Here is a 17,198-nt window from a genome sequence, read left to right as displayed (position 1 = left end):
AGACCCCTGAAATATGAGATGAAAACCAGAGCTTAAGAAAAGAGAGAAAGCACAGGAAATACACAGAAACACAGTCAAATGAAACTATGACCACATAAAGGGATGGTTCTTTTTTAGGATTGGTAAGGATGTGTGGTGTTTGAGCAAAACTGGTTATCGGTCAGCTTTCTGCACTGAATGACAAGCTGGACTGTAACATCTCCAGGGCGGGTCACTTTCAAGTCCTCTACTCCTTAAAACGCAAGAGAGGGCCCTAGTTTGAGGACTTGTATTGCAGATTTCAGCTAATCACTGCTTCTACTTCTTTTTAATACAATGAAAGGCCACTAGGGGGAGAAACACGCCGAAAACCTGACCCTTATCAGTAGTGATCTCAAAACGTAACAGATCCTATTACTCTCCAGCAAAAAGAAACTTCTTTGGTACGCAGGATCAAACTACCACCCTGCATCTAATCTGGAACCAAAATGGTTTTTCTAAAGTCTCCGTGGGCACTACGCGAAAAAAGCACGTGTTCTGAATAGTCAGAATGGAATCCTACAAGCTGATTCAGATCTGAAAAAAGGGCATTGCAAAAGGTCTCCCTGAGTGAGTCAAAGTATTGCAGAGGGCTGTGGCAGTGCATTCCTCTTTCGGGATGGGCTACAACTTAACCTTACGTTGGCAAAAGGACGGGAAGCAACGTTTTGTAAAAGGCCTTCTTTCTAGTATCGGTATCCATTTCTGGTTAGCCACTGACAGAGGCGGTTAGCCACTACGTCCCCTCCCCTCGCCCCTATACGAGAGTAAATCTCATTTCCTCTATGGGCGTAAAAGTGAATGGACCCGCTTGTTCCCGATATGCCTTTCTATATCTCAACCCAGCCCTGCAGCTCGTAGAAACAGATGGGCGCATCCCTTATGTTCGTACACCTATGCCTCCACAGGATGACAATACAGCCTCACTACTGCAAAAGACAACAGCGTTAAATACCAGCGCGGCACGAAAATGAGCCACAAGGCCACTCAAACTTCGGGCACGAAACCAAGGCGCAGGCGCACTAGCACACTGTTACCCGACCTGCCCACTTCCCCCTCCTGGTCTCCGCAGTTTCACTTCCCCTGGCTTGGTGCTCTGCTTCCGGGGCACAGTAGGCTCGGCCCCTCCTCAGCTCTTTCCCTCCTCTGCCCGAGGAGGGGGGAGTCGAGGGGGTGGGGAAGAGTTCGTTGTTTGTTTACACGATGTGAGCGGAAAAAGAGACCAATAAAGTTTATTCTGGAAACAAAAGAAAAAAAAAAAAACAGGGGTGACAGAGAAAGGAGACGGGGGCGGGGGCGTGTGGCGGGGGCTAGCTAGGAGAGGCAGCGAGGAGGAGAAAGCGGCAGTTCCGGTGCCGCCGCTGCGGCCGCTGAGGTCTCGGGCTGCTGCCGCCGCGGCCGCTGGGGCTGGGGCCGCCGGCGAGGCAGGGCTCGGGCCCGGCCGGGCAGCTCCGGAGCGGCGGGGGAGAGGGGCCGGGAGGCGGGGGCTGTGCCGCCCGCTCTCCTCTCCCTCGGCGCCGCCGCCGCCGCCGCCCGCGGGGCTGGGACCCGATGCGGTTAGAGCCGCGGAGCCTCGACGAGCCCCGAGCGTGAGTAGAACGCGGGCAGGCCGGGAGCGGGCGCGGTCGGGATGGGGCCGGGTGGGTGCCGGGGACTCTCGGGCGCGCCCGCCGCCTGGGGCGGGGGCTGCCCGCCGGTCGTCTCTCCCAGCTGCGGCCCGCAGGAGAGTTCGCCTGCGATCCCCGCTCTCCTCCGCCTGCCGCTGGCCTCACCCAGATGCAGAGGCGAGGGCTCGCCGCTCCCTCTTTTCTCCCTCTGGTCGCCGCCTCACTCCTCGTTTCCTTCCTCTCCCATTTTTGGGGATGGGGCGGCTAGAGACTGAGGAAGTGCGCCCAGGGCCGCCGCCCCGGCCGCGGAGGCTCGGTCCCCCGCGCCCTTGCACATCCACCCGACCCGCGAGCCCCGCGGCGTGAGCGATCCCGGGTGCCAGACCGCGAGCTCTTCCTGAGGGGCTGTCACGCCCAAGGACTCCGACCGCGCCAGCCCGGCGACCCTGCGTTTGCCTCATACTGGGTTTAAATCGCCCGGCTGGGGCTTGGAAGGCTACATCCCCGTAGCCCGTAATTCCTCTCCCACCCTTCCTCTCGAAGTTGTTTTTTTCCTTTTAACCGAGACAGTCAAACGTATTGGATTTTTCATTCATAGACCCGAGACATTGTCTCGCGATTTGTGTCTTTAGTAAGTCTAATACGTGATGCCTGCTTCATAGCTCCTAAGTGGCTCGGAAAGGTAGGGTAGCGCCCAGAATTGGACTGTGTAAACACCAGACGTTCAGCCAGTGTGTTTTGATCGCTGCTTGAGGGGTTTATTTTAGGATGCTAAAGGAATAGTGGCGATGATGGCTAGTTACCAGGCTTAGGAATCGAAAGCTGTTTTGGATGTCAGTAATTAGGAAGCTGTTTACGTAGTTATATAAAGGGTAAGGGGAGCGCAATAAGAGGGGCTTCTGTGAAAAACAACCTTCATATTTTTTAATGAAGTAGAGTTGTGATTTCGTTTGGTGAAGCTTCCTCATTCCAGCACTGCGCCTTTGGGCACATTCAGGACATGGGTTTGCGAGATGATGTTTTGAATCGTAGTTTGTGAGGCCTGGGAGAACCCCTGGAAAACTTGGGTAGGTAAACTTCTGTTAACTCAAGTCATCGGGTAATTACTGTGGCAACATTTGAACCACTGTGTGCGATACCGGTCGCATGTTTTCCTGCTCAGAAGCTGGGTTCTCTGGGTATTTGCTTACATTGCACTGTACAAAATTTATGTACTGTATTGCGTGTTGTTAAGGAAAGACCTACAAAATACTTAAGAGACCACGTTGCTAATTTAATTTGTATAAATCACAGCACGTCTTTATTAATGGATCCTAGAAGCAACTGTAGTGTAAGAATTTGTTAATATGTCTGTATTCAAGTTTTAGCATTTTTTAAGACTGAATCATTGAATTCTGGTTGAGAGCATAGATCTCTATCTAAACATCACATGTTCTGGAAAATTTTAATTATCAGATTAACAGTTCTGCAGTGTCATCAGCCAAAATTATCTGAAGAGGGCCCAGTGGGGGTGTGTGGGGGGGTGGGTAGGGTGGAGGGTATTTTGTTTGGTTTTCTGAGTTTTCTCATCTCACCTTTTTGGATAAAATTAAATTTCATCTGTAAGTTTTTTCAAAAGTTTCTTATAGGTTTTTCCATCATTGTAAAAGACTGCTTTCCTATGAAAATCACGAAATAGATGATTGAAAGAAGTGATAGCACATGGTAACAGTCGTAGCATCATGGGGGAAATAAAAAGAAAATGAATGAATATTAACTTAATAGTTTATCATTGATTTTATGAATATAAAGTTTGAAAGACATTCCTATCAGTTTAGTTCAAGAATTAAAAATGAACCACATATAAATGCAGAACAGTGTTTTTATATGTCTAAAGTTTTTTTTCTTAATTTTTAGTAAGTTAGATATAGCGTTAAGGATATGTCACTGAGTACAAATGCTGTAAACCCAAAAATTGCTGCGTGAAAGTGTATCTTCTCATGAACTAGATATATGTGAAAGGAGGACTGTAAAAGAGCAATGGCTTTGCCTGGCTTTGGATGGAACAACCCCTTCTTATAGCAGAGCTTCCTTCCTGTCAGGATAAGATCCTCTCCATCCCAAATAAGTATTGCCTTAAAAAAAAAAAAAGGTAAATTTACAAGTAAAATACTTAAATGATAAGATAGGTCATACATTTCCTAAAAGAGTTCACTTGTTTCCTTTATTGAATTAAGAGTTTTTAACATTTACTATTAACCATTTAAAAGGCATTTGCTCTGTTGATCTGTTTATTTGAAAAGGGCTAACTTAATCCCATTTGATCTCTTTAGCAACAAAAATAGCATTAAAAGGATCACTTCTCTATTTTATTATTTAAATATCTTGAATTTCAAGGGAGGGGTGATTCTGTAAATGAAATATGTTTCTTAAGCATCATAAAAGATTTTATCTCTGAAAATATTTATGATCTTTAAATTTGTGCAAGTTTAGAAGCATAAATCTTGGAAAAATCAAGGTTATATTAGTATAGTTATTGAGCTGTTTTTTTAAAGTATGTTTATCTTGAGCTACAAAACAATCCTGTAGAGAAGGCAGTATTACTGTCTCTGAGAAATGACATTTTAATCTAAGGTCAGGCAAGTATCAGGTGACAGACTCATTGACAAAATGAATGCTTTGTGACTTCTTTCGTTTTATTATGCTACCTCTAACTTGCTCCAGCCTGCTTTTTTTTTTTTCCAGCCTGCTTTTTTATAAAGAAACTAGAGCCCATAGATCACCTTTTCCCTTATTTATAGTAATAAATGGATGTGTTTAATTCCCCCTATAACTTTAACAGTGGTTTTTGATCCTGGCCACACATTAGAAACATCTAGTTAGCTTTTTAAAAATATCAGTGCCAGGGTCTCATTCCTGGAGATTCTGGTTTAATTGGTTTGAGATGGAGCCCAGACATCTGTTTAAGTTCCCCAGGTAATTCTAATAGACACGATTGTAAAGCCCTTGCTTTCTAAGACCTGTATGATTTGTTTCTTTTCTTCTAATTTCATCTCTTTTTCTTCCTACAGCTTCCTTGGCCTTTTCCTGCTTCTTGTGCCAGTGCTATTTGCTTTTCATGAAACATTTGCACACCTCCATACCCCTTGTTTAACTGGCTGACTCCTACTCATTTTTCATATCAGTTCCTTTGAAAAGTCTAGTCTGGGTCAGGTGCCCTTGCTTCCTGTTCCCATAACATCTTGTGCTCCTACTGTCAGAGCATCGACTCAGTGCATTGGCAATTGCTAATTTGTCTGTATCTTCCACCAAGATGTAAACTTCATGAGAACGCTAGGGGTTTTATCTTAGACAGTTATGTTCTCATTGTCAAGCACAGTAGCCAGTACATAATAGAGTTATTCACTGAATAAATAAATAAATTGACAACAGACTTCTTTACAACATTAATAATTTACAAATGCCTATTGAGTTTTTATACTATATTTGTTCACTAAAAATATACATCCCTAACTTGCCACACATATGTATTTTATTTGGAGATATTTGGGATGTTCTAAAGTACATATAAATTATATCAAGAGTGACACTCAACCCCTCCCCCCACACACACACAAATAATTAAACACAGAACTGTGCTAGAAATCAGGAGATGTGAATTCAGATCCTAACCTCACCACAAGAGTGTGTCCTTGGGCAAGCCTCAATCTTTTGGGGCCTCCGTTTCCTCATCTGTAATAGAGGAATTGTACTGAATGCTCTACATGGTACTACTCAGTGCTTTAGCCTTAAAAACCTATGAGTACTAAAAATACTGACTTTGGAAAATCTGAACCTCCTTGGTTCAAACCCTGGCTTCTATGCTTACTGGCAGAATTACTTTGGACAGATTTCTTAATATGTATAATGAGAGTAATTACTACTCAACAGAGTTGTTATTGTTTTTGTTTTTGTTGAATTAAATTAGTGTAGATCCAGGAAAGTTTTGGCCAGGATCAGAAGCCTAATACATGATCATTTCCTTTCCCCTTTGAAAGTGTTAGCTGTCATGAGTGGACTTATCTGAGATAAGAAAAAAGATAGTTTATGTAGTACATCCTGTTTTCCACTTTGCTGACTACTAACTTTACAGGTGTGACTAGGGTCCAAGAACCACGTGGCTTTAGTTTCGTTTTCTTAGAACCCTATTCCACTGTCAAACACCCAGGTGTTAGTTAACCTGCCTGGGAAATAATTATGCCTTGAAGTTTGAACCATGACAGGAGCTTCCCTGGTAGTCGGTAAAGAATCTCCCTGTAGTTCAGGAGACCCAGGTTCGATCCCTGGGTGGGGGAGCTCCCCTGGAGAAGGAAATGATAAACCACTTCAGTATTCTTGCCTGGAAAAATCCCATGGACAGAGGAGCCTGGCGGGCTACAGTCCATGGGTCCCAAGAGTCAGACACGACTTAGCGACAAAGCCACCATGACAGGATAGCAAGTATCAAGCTATTTATATATCATAATACATAATATGGAATAAGGGAGAATCTGAACTGATGACCTTATACCATCGCCAAATATCAGTAAAATCAGACTTGACCATTCCAAAAAAATGAAACAGATTAAAACTAAGGATGATTTACAAAAAAGACTCAGAGATTTTGGCAAAGTCTTTGTTTGCCAGGCCTTAAAATTCAGGGAGTTTTTTTATTTAGTAAATTTTAGTAAAAATTATTTTGTAAATAGTAATTTTATTTAGTAATTTCCAGGAGATGTAGGAAGTATACCTCTGGTCAGGACCAATTGAAGAAGATTGTTCTCGATATCAGATTAGCAGTTACAGGTATCAGCAAACTGAAGTTACTGATATTTTTCTCTGGGAGCTTTGTATCTTAATTTTATGTGTTTATTTTAACCTTTATTTGGTAACCTTTATTTATTTATTTTGTAACTCAGTGTAACAATATCTCTGCTGAAGTTTCTTAATGCCAATCTTATTTTTGTATAAATCAAATTGACTTGTCTGAGTTTTCCCTTAAGCTTATGTCTTTGTTTTGTTTTTAATTTTTTAATGACTTTAGCGTATTATTTATATATTTATTTTTATTTGTTGGCCACACCTCAGGGCATGTGGGATCTCACAACCCCAATCAGGGATCAGACCCACACCCCCTGCAGTGGAAGCACAGAATCTTAATCACTGGACCACCGGGGAAGTCCCGTAAGCTTATGTTTAAAGTGAACTTTATTAATTATCTTTTAAGAAATGATACTGTAATAAAAATTAAAAATAGTGGTTAGGAGAAACTGAAGTCTTAAGGGTGTAAAAAAGAAGCATGAGGCAGCACATAGTGAAGTCTAAGGATTCGACTTAAAGGCTTGTGGTTTCCATTGTTCAGAAAGGTTATTCAGCCTTAGATAAACTGATAATGTTTTATAGCCACTTATGTTATTCGTATTTAATCCTTTATTAATATGAATCAGTTGATACTGGTTAAGAAATTTTTATGTTCTCTCTCCCTCTCCTCAACTATACAATTTAATGTTAAAATACTTTAATAAAGTTTCTAAGTTTATAATAAAAGTGGTGGCTTAGAGCTTTTTCTTCAAGTTTAATGTTTCTTACAGTGAAACTGTTTTGAATATGGATTATAGTGCTCTGGTTTGGATGGCTGAAAGACCAAATTCCAATCCCAAACTGCTACTTTGTATTTGTCTATAGGGGAAAGGAGGCAGACCTTATCACATCTTTGCCACTGTTTAACATGCTACTTGCTAGTAACTCATATAATTAATGAGATAATTTAAGTAATCTAAGTTCTATACAATTATTTAAAAGAAAATGTATACATACTAATTATTTTAAATTTATACCTAGTATAGGAATAACACACTTCAGCATTTGGTCTGACAATTAAACATTCATCTCTTCATATCGTTTTGCTAGTTAGCTTGATAGTTTATCTAAATTACACTCATTTATAAGATGTTAAGTTTTAGTATCTTTTAGTATTAATATTAATTGGAATTGTTACAAAGGAGTCACTGTGTTAGAGCCAGCATTACCATTTGAAATAAGTGTGGGATTTTAAAAAAGGTAGAAGTATTCTTACAGACCATGCTTATCTGGTACACTTCAGTTTTTAAATATTTTTGTAGTGGAAACCAAGGAAGTCAGTGTTGTGATGTAAAAATAGCTGCATTAGGATAGAAACATTCTGTTCTGATCATAATTCTCTTGCCAAACTCAGCAGGAGTTTGTAAAATTCTGTAGAGAGATGCATCTTATAAAGCACTATAGAGATTTAAAGAAATATTATGAGGATAATTTTAAGCATAAATTTTTTTTTAACAGGAGGAGACTATGTTTGTGTTCATTCTTGTATCCTTAGCACCTAGCATAGTAGCCACCAGTAGGTGGTCAGTAAGTGATATTTTTGCAATAGAATCATAATTGGGGATCAAAACACTTATTTTTCTATCAGTTAGTAGCTGTATACTTTAGACTATCTGAAAATTAATAAATTGCTGTGTGTCAGTCTTAGTTGATCATTTACTGTGTATAGATTCGAATTATAGGAGATATTTTTCTATCAGTAAACTAGTTGCATATTTCGATAGATGTTTGTAGACATTTTTAACACAGATTGATAGGTTAGGAATAGCTATTTCCTAGAAGAACACTGAATCAGGAGTCTGAGAATCTAGGTTCTATCTAGCTCTTTGGTCTTAGATCCTGACCTTTTAGCACTTATTTGATTCCTAGCATTTTAAAGCCTATTCTTGATTTCAGGGAAGTGTAAGTAAGCCATTCCCTCGAGGGAAGATGGCCTAGCTCACTTTATTGTTATCTTCAGAAGAGAAAATCTCTTTTATCTACTTTTTTATAAATTTGCACATATTTGAAGGCCCTTCTGTGAAATTCTGACAGAAAAAAACTGCCATCAGACAAGAAGGAACTGGAAAGATTTTTTTCTTTCTCTCCAAAACTGTCTCCAAAACTTGGGAGGACCAAACATAGAGCAGGCGTGCCCTTTTTGGTTGCTGGCACTGAGAGCAGTTAAGTTTCTGACAGACATTGAGAGTAGATCACTCTGAAGCGCTCCAGTCGCCAGGGTTTTGAAGGCTCGCAAACCTGTCTCAGCACCCTTAATAGCCATTGGCAATCTTCCTTACTTTAGTTAAAGACTTCTAGGAAAATATGTCCCATAATTTCCTTTGGTAACCCATCCCACTAGTTGGTTTTCAGAAAATACGTTCTAATCTTAGAAACATAATTCCAGAGGCATAGTAAGGCTCTTTTTTCTAGATGTGTCCTCTGTTGTGCATAAAAATACATGAAAAGATGACAAACTTAATTGTCCTTAATCAGGAAACAGTGATGTGTATGCTATTGATTTGTTGTTTCTATAAATGTTCAAATCACTTTCAACTTTTGAATAGGTTTTAACCAGCAAACCATTCAGGTAATGAGATATTATGTAGTTATTTTGATTATGTACTTCAGTTTTCAACAAGCTAAGCAGATTTCTGTTGCTTTTCTTTGACAGATCATGCTTTTCCAAGTGCTTTTCTGATGGACTTACTGCAGGTCTAGACCTGAAAGTATGATTGCATTTTGAAACAATTGATTGCCTTTAGCCTGAAAGCAAGTGAACTGTGTGTGTTTTGGGTTTTTTCCATAGGAGGCTAACCTCTTGACAGGTACAAAATCCTTCCAGTTTTCTGCCAAATAAGCTACTATTCTGGAGTATAGATTTATGGAACATGTCATCAAAAGTAAATCAGCATTAAAGGGCAAAATTATTGGGAAAAAGATTGAAATCAGGCACTATTGTAAAGTCAGTATGAAATCAAACTACATACAACAGCAAAGAAAGGAAAAGTTATATTTTCACATTGTCATTTTATACTTATTGTAAAGATTAATAGTAACATCATTTTATTTTCCATATGAAAATTTCCTTAAAATCTAGTGGCTTCTTTTTTTTTTTTGCGATTGATACCTCGATAGGCAGCATCTTAAAGTATTTATGAAAGTGATATTTGTATTCTTTTTCTATATACCAATTGTAAAAGTTGGACATGACTTTATCAAAGCAGTTTCTGTACTTGATAATTAACAGTGGTAGTAAAATTCGAAACAGTTTATAGTATTAGTAATGTTATGGTTCAGAGACTGGTAGTTTGTTTTCTCTTCAGTATAAGGGACCAACTTTCAGCTTTCTTAGTGATATTGTAGGACTTAAGATTTACTCAAAATCACTGTGAATAATTTTGACTGTTTCAATGCAGTGAGAGCCTAAAGCCTTGTGTTGTTCACAGACACAACTAATATACAGCTAAATTATCTACTTATGTGCAGTGACTAAAGCACAGCTAAATGTGTCATGTGATGGTGTTTTGTTGAGTTTAGATATCAGATACATAAATCTGTTGAGTACATTCCTCTTGCAGGTAATATTTTTCCTCAGTCAAAATGGGGTCAAGCTGTCTTAAAAACTGTACAAAATATTTAAAGTCAGAGCAGTCTTAGAAAATCCATAAAATATGGTCAGTGTGTATAGGCTTCTTTAATTTTTCTTTTCCTAAATATATGTTACAGTGGCTAAGAGCATGTGCTCTGAAACCAGACTATCAAAATTACTAGTTTTGTAATTAAGAGCAAAGTTATTTACCTGTCTAGGTTAAATAGTCTCTTGTTCATTCACCAAGCTGTATCTGACTCTTTGCAACTTCATGGACTGCAGCATGCCAGGCCTCTCTGGGTTAAAACATGATTCCTTATTTGTAGAAGAGGGATAATAACAGTACCTACATCATAATATAATAATGAAGGTTAAATGCCAAATACATGAAAGCATTTCGAATAATGCCTAGTACATAGTAAGCACTCAGCAAATATCTGTATGCTGCTTAAGAGCACTAACCATGTCATGTTCATTGGTTCATTTTGGGGCTTTAACATTTTGTAGTGAATTGAATCTTGGCCATTTTGAGAATTTACTAGTGGATCCTATCTCTGAAGAATGAGTGATAAGGTTCCTGTCTAACAAACTTCCGGAGAAGGCAATGGCACCCCACTCCAGTACTCTAGCCTGGAAAATACCATGGACGGAGGAGCCTGGTGGGCTGCAGTCCATGGAGTAGCTAAGAGTCAGACATAAATGAGCGACTTCACTTTCATGCATTGGAGAAGGAAATGGCAACCCACTCCAGTTTTCTTGCCTGGAGAATCCCAGGGACAGGGGAGCCTGGTGGGCTACCGTCTATGGGGTCGCACAGAGTTGGACATGACTGAAATGACTTAGCAGCAGCAGCAGCTAACAAACTTCTTGACATTACTGCTTGCTTTTTGTTCTATTATAGTTTTTTAAAGTTTCATACTTGCTCTGAGAATTTGAATTCTATTTCATACCTGAAAGAAGTTAGCATATAGAGATTTCGCTTGATTGGAATGAGGGATTTGTGGACAGAAAGGAACTAAGTAAATGGACGTACATTTTTCACATCTAATCTGAGCTTCCTTGGATTAATTTTCCCTGTCCATTCTTAGAATCTCAGAATCCCCAATAGATATCTTTTTTCTTTTTTTATTGAAGTATGACTGATTTACAATATTAAATTAGTTTCAGGTGAACAACATAGAAATTCAGTATTTTTCTAGATTATACCCCATTTAAAGTTTTTATAAAATATTGGCTATCTTCATATGCTGAACAGTATGTCCTTATAACCTGTTTATTTTATTTTATTTATTTATTTATTTTTTTCAGAGGAAAATTTATGCGTCGAACCTGGACTGGTCACTTATGATAATATACATGCTACAATTCCATTCTCTCCAATCATTCCACCTTCACCCTCTCCCACAGAGTCCCAAAGACTGTTCTAAATGCCTATGTTTATTTTATATTTATTAATTTGTAGCTCTTGACTTCCTACCCCTATATTTCTCCTCCACTTCCTTCTTCCCCACTGGTAGCCACTAGTTCTCAATATTTGTGAGTCTGTTTCTGTTCTGTTATATTCTGGCATTTATTTTTTAGATTCCATGTGTAAGTGATAATATAGAATATTTTTTTCTCTTTCTGACTTATTTCACCAAGCATAATACTCTTGAGGTTCATCCATGTTGTTGCAGATAGCAAAATTTCATTCTCTCTATGGCTGAGTAATATTCCATTGTGTGCATGCATACCACATCTTCATCCGCTCATCTGTTGGTGGACACTTAAGCTGCTTCCATCTCTTGGCAGTTATAAATAATGGTGGTATGACCCTGATGGCTCAGCCGGTAAAGAATCTGCCTGCAATGCAGGAGACACAGGAGATGTGGGATCAATCCCTGAGTCAGGAAGATCTCCTGGAGGAGGAAAATGGGAGCGCACTCCAGTATTCTTGCCTGAAAAGTCCCATGGACAGAGGATACTGGCAGGCTACAGTCCAAAGGGTCGCAAAGAGTCAGACATGACTGAGTGACTAAGCATGCAATGGTCATGAATGTTAGAATACATGTGTATTTTTGAATTATAGTTTTGTTTTCTTTGGATATATACCCAGGAGAAAAGGAATTGCTGTATCATGTAACAATTCTATTTTTAGTTTTTTGAGGAACCTTCCATACTGTTTTCCACAGTGGCCGCACCAATTAATAGTCCCACCAACAGTGTACAAAGGTTCCCTTTATTCCACATTTGCACAAACATTTGTTATTTGTGGTGTTTTTGATGATAGCCATTCTCACAGGTGTGAGGTAATATCTCAGTTGTGGTTTTAATTTGCATTTCTCTAATGATTAACAAGCTTCAGCATCTTTCTGTGTGCCTGTTGGCTGTCTATGTGTCATCTTTGGGAAAATGTCTGTTCAGGTCTTCTGCACACTTTTTAATTGGGTTGTTTGGTTTCTGGGTTTTTTTGTTTTTTTTTTGGTGTTGAGTTGTGTGAGCTCTTTATATGTTTTGGATGTTACCCCTTATCGGTCATATCATTTGCAGATATTTTCTCCTATTCTTTAGGTTGTCTTTTTGTTTTGTTGATGGTTTGCTTTGCTATGCAAAACTTTTAAGCTTAATTAGGTTTAACTTACTTTTGCTTTTGTTTCCTTTGACTTAGGAGACAGATCCAGAAAACACTGTTACAATTTATGTCAGAGACAGTTATGCCTTTGTGTTCTTCTAGGAGTTTTATGTTTTCCAGTCTTACAGTTTGATCTTTAATTCATCTTAAGTTTATTTTTGCTTATGGTGTGAGAAAATGTTCTAATTTCATTCTTTTGCTGTTCATTTTTCCCAGCACCACTTATTGAAGAGACTGTCTTATCTCTGTTCTATATTCTTGTCTCCTTTTTAATTAACCATAGGTGCATGAATTTATTTCTGGGCTCTTTATTTTCTTTCATGAATCTGTTTTTGTGACAATACCTTGGTGATTTGATAACTGTAACTTTGTAGTGTAATCTTAAGTCAGGGAATGTGATAACTCCAGCTCTGTTATTTTTTCTCAAGATGGTATTGGTTATTTGGGATCTTTTGTGGTTCAATATAAATTTTAAGATTGTTTGTTCTAGTTCTGCAGTTGTCTTGGGTATTTTGACAGGAATTGCTTTAAACTGTAGATTGCTTTCGGTAGTATGGACATTTTAACAACATTAATTCTTCTAGTCCATGAGCATAGGATTTTTTCTATTACTTTGTATTATCTTCAGTATCCTTCATCAGTGTTTTATAGTTTTCAGAATATAGGTCTTTCATCTCCTTGGTTAAATATATTCCTTGATATTTTATTCTTTTTGATGTGATTTTAAATGGGGTTTTTTTTCTTACTTTCTAATAGCTCATTATTAGTGTATTAAAAAAGCAATCGACTCATATAAACTAATCTTGTATCCTGCAACTTTACTGAATTCATGTGCTAATAATTTTTGTGTAGAAACTTTAGCATTTTCTATATACAGTATCATGTCATCTATAAATTGGAGAAGGCAATGGTACCCCACTTCAGTACTCTTGCCCGGAAAATCCCATGGGCGGAGGAGCCTGGTAGGCTGCAGTCCATGGGGTCGAAAAGAGTCGAACACGACTGAGGGACTTCACTTTCACTTTTCGTGCATTGGAGAAGGAAATGGCAACCCACTCCAGTGTTCTTGCCTGGAGAATCCCAGGGACGGGGGAGCCAGATGGGCTGCCATCTATGGGGTCACACAGAATTGGACAGGACTGAAGCGACTTAGCAGCAGCAGCAGCAACTGGATATATATAGTGACAAAATACCAATCTGATAGATCCCTTGTCACTTATTGGTTAAATAAGGTGATTATTATTGGAGCAGGAAATGGCAGCCCACTCCAGTGTTCTTGCCTGGAGTATCCCAGGGACGGCACAGGCTGGTGGGCTCTCACAGAGTCGGACACAACTGAAGCGACTTAGCAGCAGAAGCAGCATCTACAAATAGTGAGTTTTACTTCTTTCCTTGGCTTCTACTTCTTTCTCTTGTCTGATTTCTGTGGCTAGGACTTCCAGTACTGTGTTAAATAGAAATGGCAAGAGTGGGCAGCCTTGTCTTGTTCCTGGTTTTAAAGGAAAAGCTCAAAGCTTTTCACCATTGAGTATATTAGCTGTGGGTTTATCATGCTGCTGCTGCTGTTTTGTCACTAAGTCATGTCCAATCCTTTGCGATCTCATGGACTATAGCCTGCCAGGTAAGAATACTGGAGTGGGTTGGCACTTCCTTCTCCATGGGATCTTCCCAAACCAGGGATCAAACCCATGTTTCCTGCTTGGCAGGTGTATCCTTTACAACTGAACCACCTGGGAAGCCCTGGGTTTGTCATGGATGACCTTTATTATGTTGAGATATGCTCCCACTATACCAACTTTGCTGAGAGTTTTTATCATGAATGGATGCCAGATTTTGTCAGATGCTTTTTCTCCATCTATTGAGATGATCATGTGGTTTTATCCTTTCTTTTGTTAATGTGGGATATCACATTGATTTGCAGATATTAATTATCCTTGCATCCCTGGAATAAAACGCACTTGATCATGGTATATGATCCTTTTGATACATTTGTGAATTCTGTTTGCTAATATTTTGTCAAGGATTTTTGCATCTATATTCATCAGAGATATTGACCTGTAGTTTTCTTTTTTTGCAGTATTATTTGTTTGATTTTGGCTTCAGGGTAACGGTGGCCTTATAGAATGAATTTGAGAGTGTTCCTCCTCTTCAGTGTTTTTTGGAATAGTTTGGGAAGTATGGATATTAGCTTTTCTTTATGTAATTGATAGAACTCCTCTGAAGCCCACTGGTCCTGGACTTTTGTTTGCCCCCCAGCAACTATCTTAATAGCACTCTACCATGGGACTTCCCTGGTGTCTCAGTGGTAAAGAATTTACCTGCCAGTGCAGGAGACATGGGTTTGATCTCTGTCATGAAGATCCCCTGGAGAAGAAAATGGCAACCCACTCCAGTGTGTTTGCCTGGGAAATTCCATGGACAGAGGAGTCTGGCGGGCTACAGTCCATGGGGTCGCAAACAGTTGGACACGACTTAGCAAATAAACAACAAATTGAAGCAGTGATTGTTTCGTGCTACTGGGTATTTCCTTTCCCTGTCTTTCTTCATGCACTGGATGGTGATTGTGTCATATTGTCACATAGCTGTTGTGTTACATGGCTCTTGTAGAATTCTCATGTCATGTTTTAAACCTTCTCCATTATACTTGCTATGAAGTCTTAATGAATACAGATTTAACTCTTGTGAATCATTCTGTTTGTTACCTAGTTTACACTGACTGGACATTGTGTAAACCTTACAAGTCATTTACATGAAAATAAGGAAAGCAGTCATGTGTTCTGAATATTTTCATCAGTTTATCTCTTAAGTCTTTGCCTTAATCACTAAGGTAACTAGTTACCTGGCATCATGGATGGAAGTTTATGTGACATCACCTACCTGGTTTCAATACCATGGTTGGCACCTTATATAAATGAGACTGTTAGTTAGTATTTATGTTTTTGGTAACTCTGTGCGAATTTGTTTTCTTACCTCTTAGCTTTCAACAGTTTTCACTAGACCGCTCTTGATGGTCATACAAGGTAATTTATTTTTCTCAAGTTGATGATCCCATAGTCTGTCTCTCATATAACAGGAAAATAATAGCAGTAAAATCTGCACACTTTAAAAAACTTCATATATTATTGTAATTAATTTATATGGAGATTGCTTTAGAAAGTGTCTATCATTTTTGGCATAATTGTTCAACATTTTTCATTATTACTTGCTCTTAAAGAATTGTTAGCATACTCCCAAGCATTTTTTATGCATGTAAACCTGTATAGAATTTTGTGTCTTTGGGGAGCGGGGGAATGATACGCATAATGAAAAGTTTTTTTTAAAAATAATGGCAGTGGACTGCCCTTGTACTGACAAAGAATTAATTGACAGTCTGTGGGAGAAAATTTCTTTAATTTTCTAAACGTACCTCAGTTCAGTTCAGTTCAGTTCAATCGCTCAGTCGTGTCCGACTCTCCACGACCCCATGAATCACAGCACGCCAGGCCTCCCTATCCATCACCAACTCCCGGAGTACACTCAAACTCATGTCCGCAGAGTCGGTGATGCCATCCAGCCATCTCATTCTCTGTCATCCCCTTCTCCTCCCGCCCCCAACCTTTCCCAGCATCAGAGTCTTTTCCAGTGAGTCAACTCGTCGCATGAGGTGGCCAAAGTATTGCAGTTTCAGCTTTAGCATCAGTCCCTCCAATGAACATCCAGGATTGATCTCCTCTGGAATGGACTGGTTGGATCTCCTTGCAGTATAAGGGACTCTCAAGAGTCTTCTCCAACACCACAGTTCAAAAGCATTGATTCTTCGGCGATCAGCCTTCTTCACAGTCCAACTCTCACATCCATACATGACCACGGGAAAAACCATTGCCTTGACTAGACGGACCTAGGTTGGCATAGTAATGTCTCTGCTTTTTAATATACTATCAAGGTTGGTCATAACTTTCCTTCCAAGGAGCAAGCGTCTTTTAATTTCATGGCTGCAGTCAGCATCTGCAGTGATTTTGGAGCCCAAAAAAACAAAGTCTGACACTGTTTCCACTGTTTTTCCATCTATTTCCCATGAAGTGATGGGACCAGATGCCATGATCTTTGTTTTCTGAATGTTGAGCTTCAAGCCAACCTTTTCACTCTCCTCTTTCACTTTCATCAAGAGGCTTTTGAGTTCCTCTTCACTTTCTGCCATAAGGGTAGTGTCATCTGCATATCTGAGGTTATTGATATTTCTCCCAGCAATCTTGATTCCAGCTTGTGCTTCTTCCAGCCCAGCGTTCCTCATGATGTACTCTGCATATAAGTTAAATAAGCAAGGTGACAATATACAACCTTGACGTACACCTTTTCCTATTTGGAACCAGTCTGTTGTTCCATGTCCAGTTCTAACTGTTGCTTCCTGACCTGCATACAGGTTTCTCAAGAGGCAGGTCAGGTGGTCTGGGATTCCCATCTTTTTCAGAATGTTCCACAGTTTATTGTGATCAACACAGTCAAAGGCTTTGGCATAGTCAATAAAGCAGAAATAGATGTTTTTCTGAAACTCTCT

The 17,198-nt window shown here is 39.5% G+C and overlaps 1 protein-coding gene across 4 annotated transcripts in view; it reads left to right on the top strand.

Moving 5' to 3' along the window:
- The first annotated feature begins 1,297 nt into the window (after nucleotides 1-1,297).
- The window catches only part of PIK3CA (phosphatidylinositol-4,5-bisphosphate 3-kinase catalytic subunit alpha), an 87,261-nt gene continuing 71,360 nt past the window's right edge, over nucleotides 1,298-17,198 (top strand). For 3 of the 4 annotated variants that reach the window (XM_088838925.1, XM_088838928.1, XM_088838930.1), the window contains exon 1: nucleotides 1,298-1,607. The gene's annotated coding sequence lies outside the window, so the exon portion shown is untranslated. Of the gene's footprint in view, nucleotides 1,608-8,978; nucleotides 9,290-17,198 lie in introns of those variants that run through there. The other variant, XM_088838934.1, reaches the window with a different exon arrangement.

This window comes from Moschus berezovskii, chromosome 1, assembly GCF_049115385.1.
Source record: "Moschus berezovskii isolate FMDL1 chromosome 1, NW_MosBer_1.0, whole genome shotgun sequence".
In the NCBI taxonomy this organism is placed as follows: domain Eukaryota; kingdom Metazoa; phylum Chordata; class Mammalia; order Artiodactyla; family Moschidae; genus Moschus; species Moschus berezovskii.
Note: the sequence above shows the minus strand (reverse complement) of the source record. Positions and strands in the feature narration are given on the sequence as shown.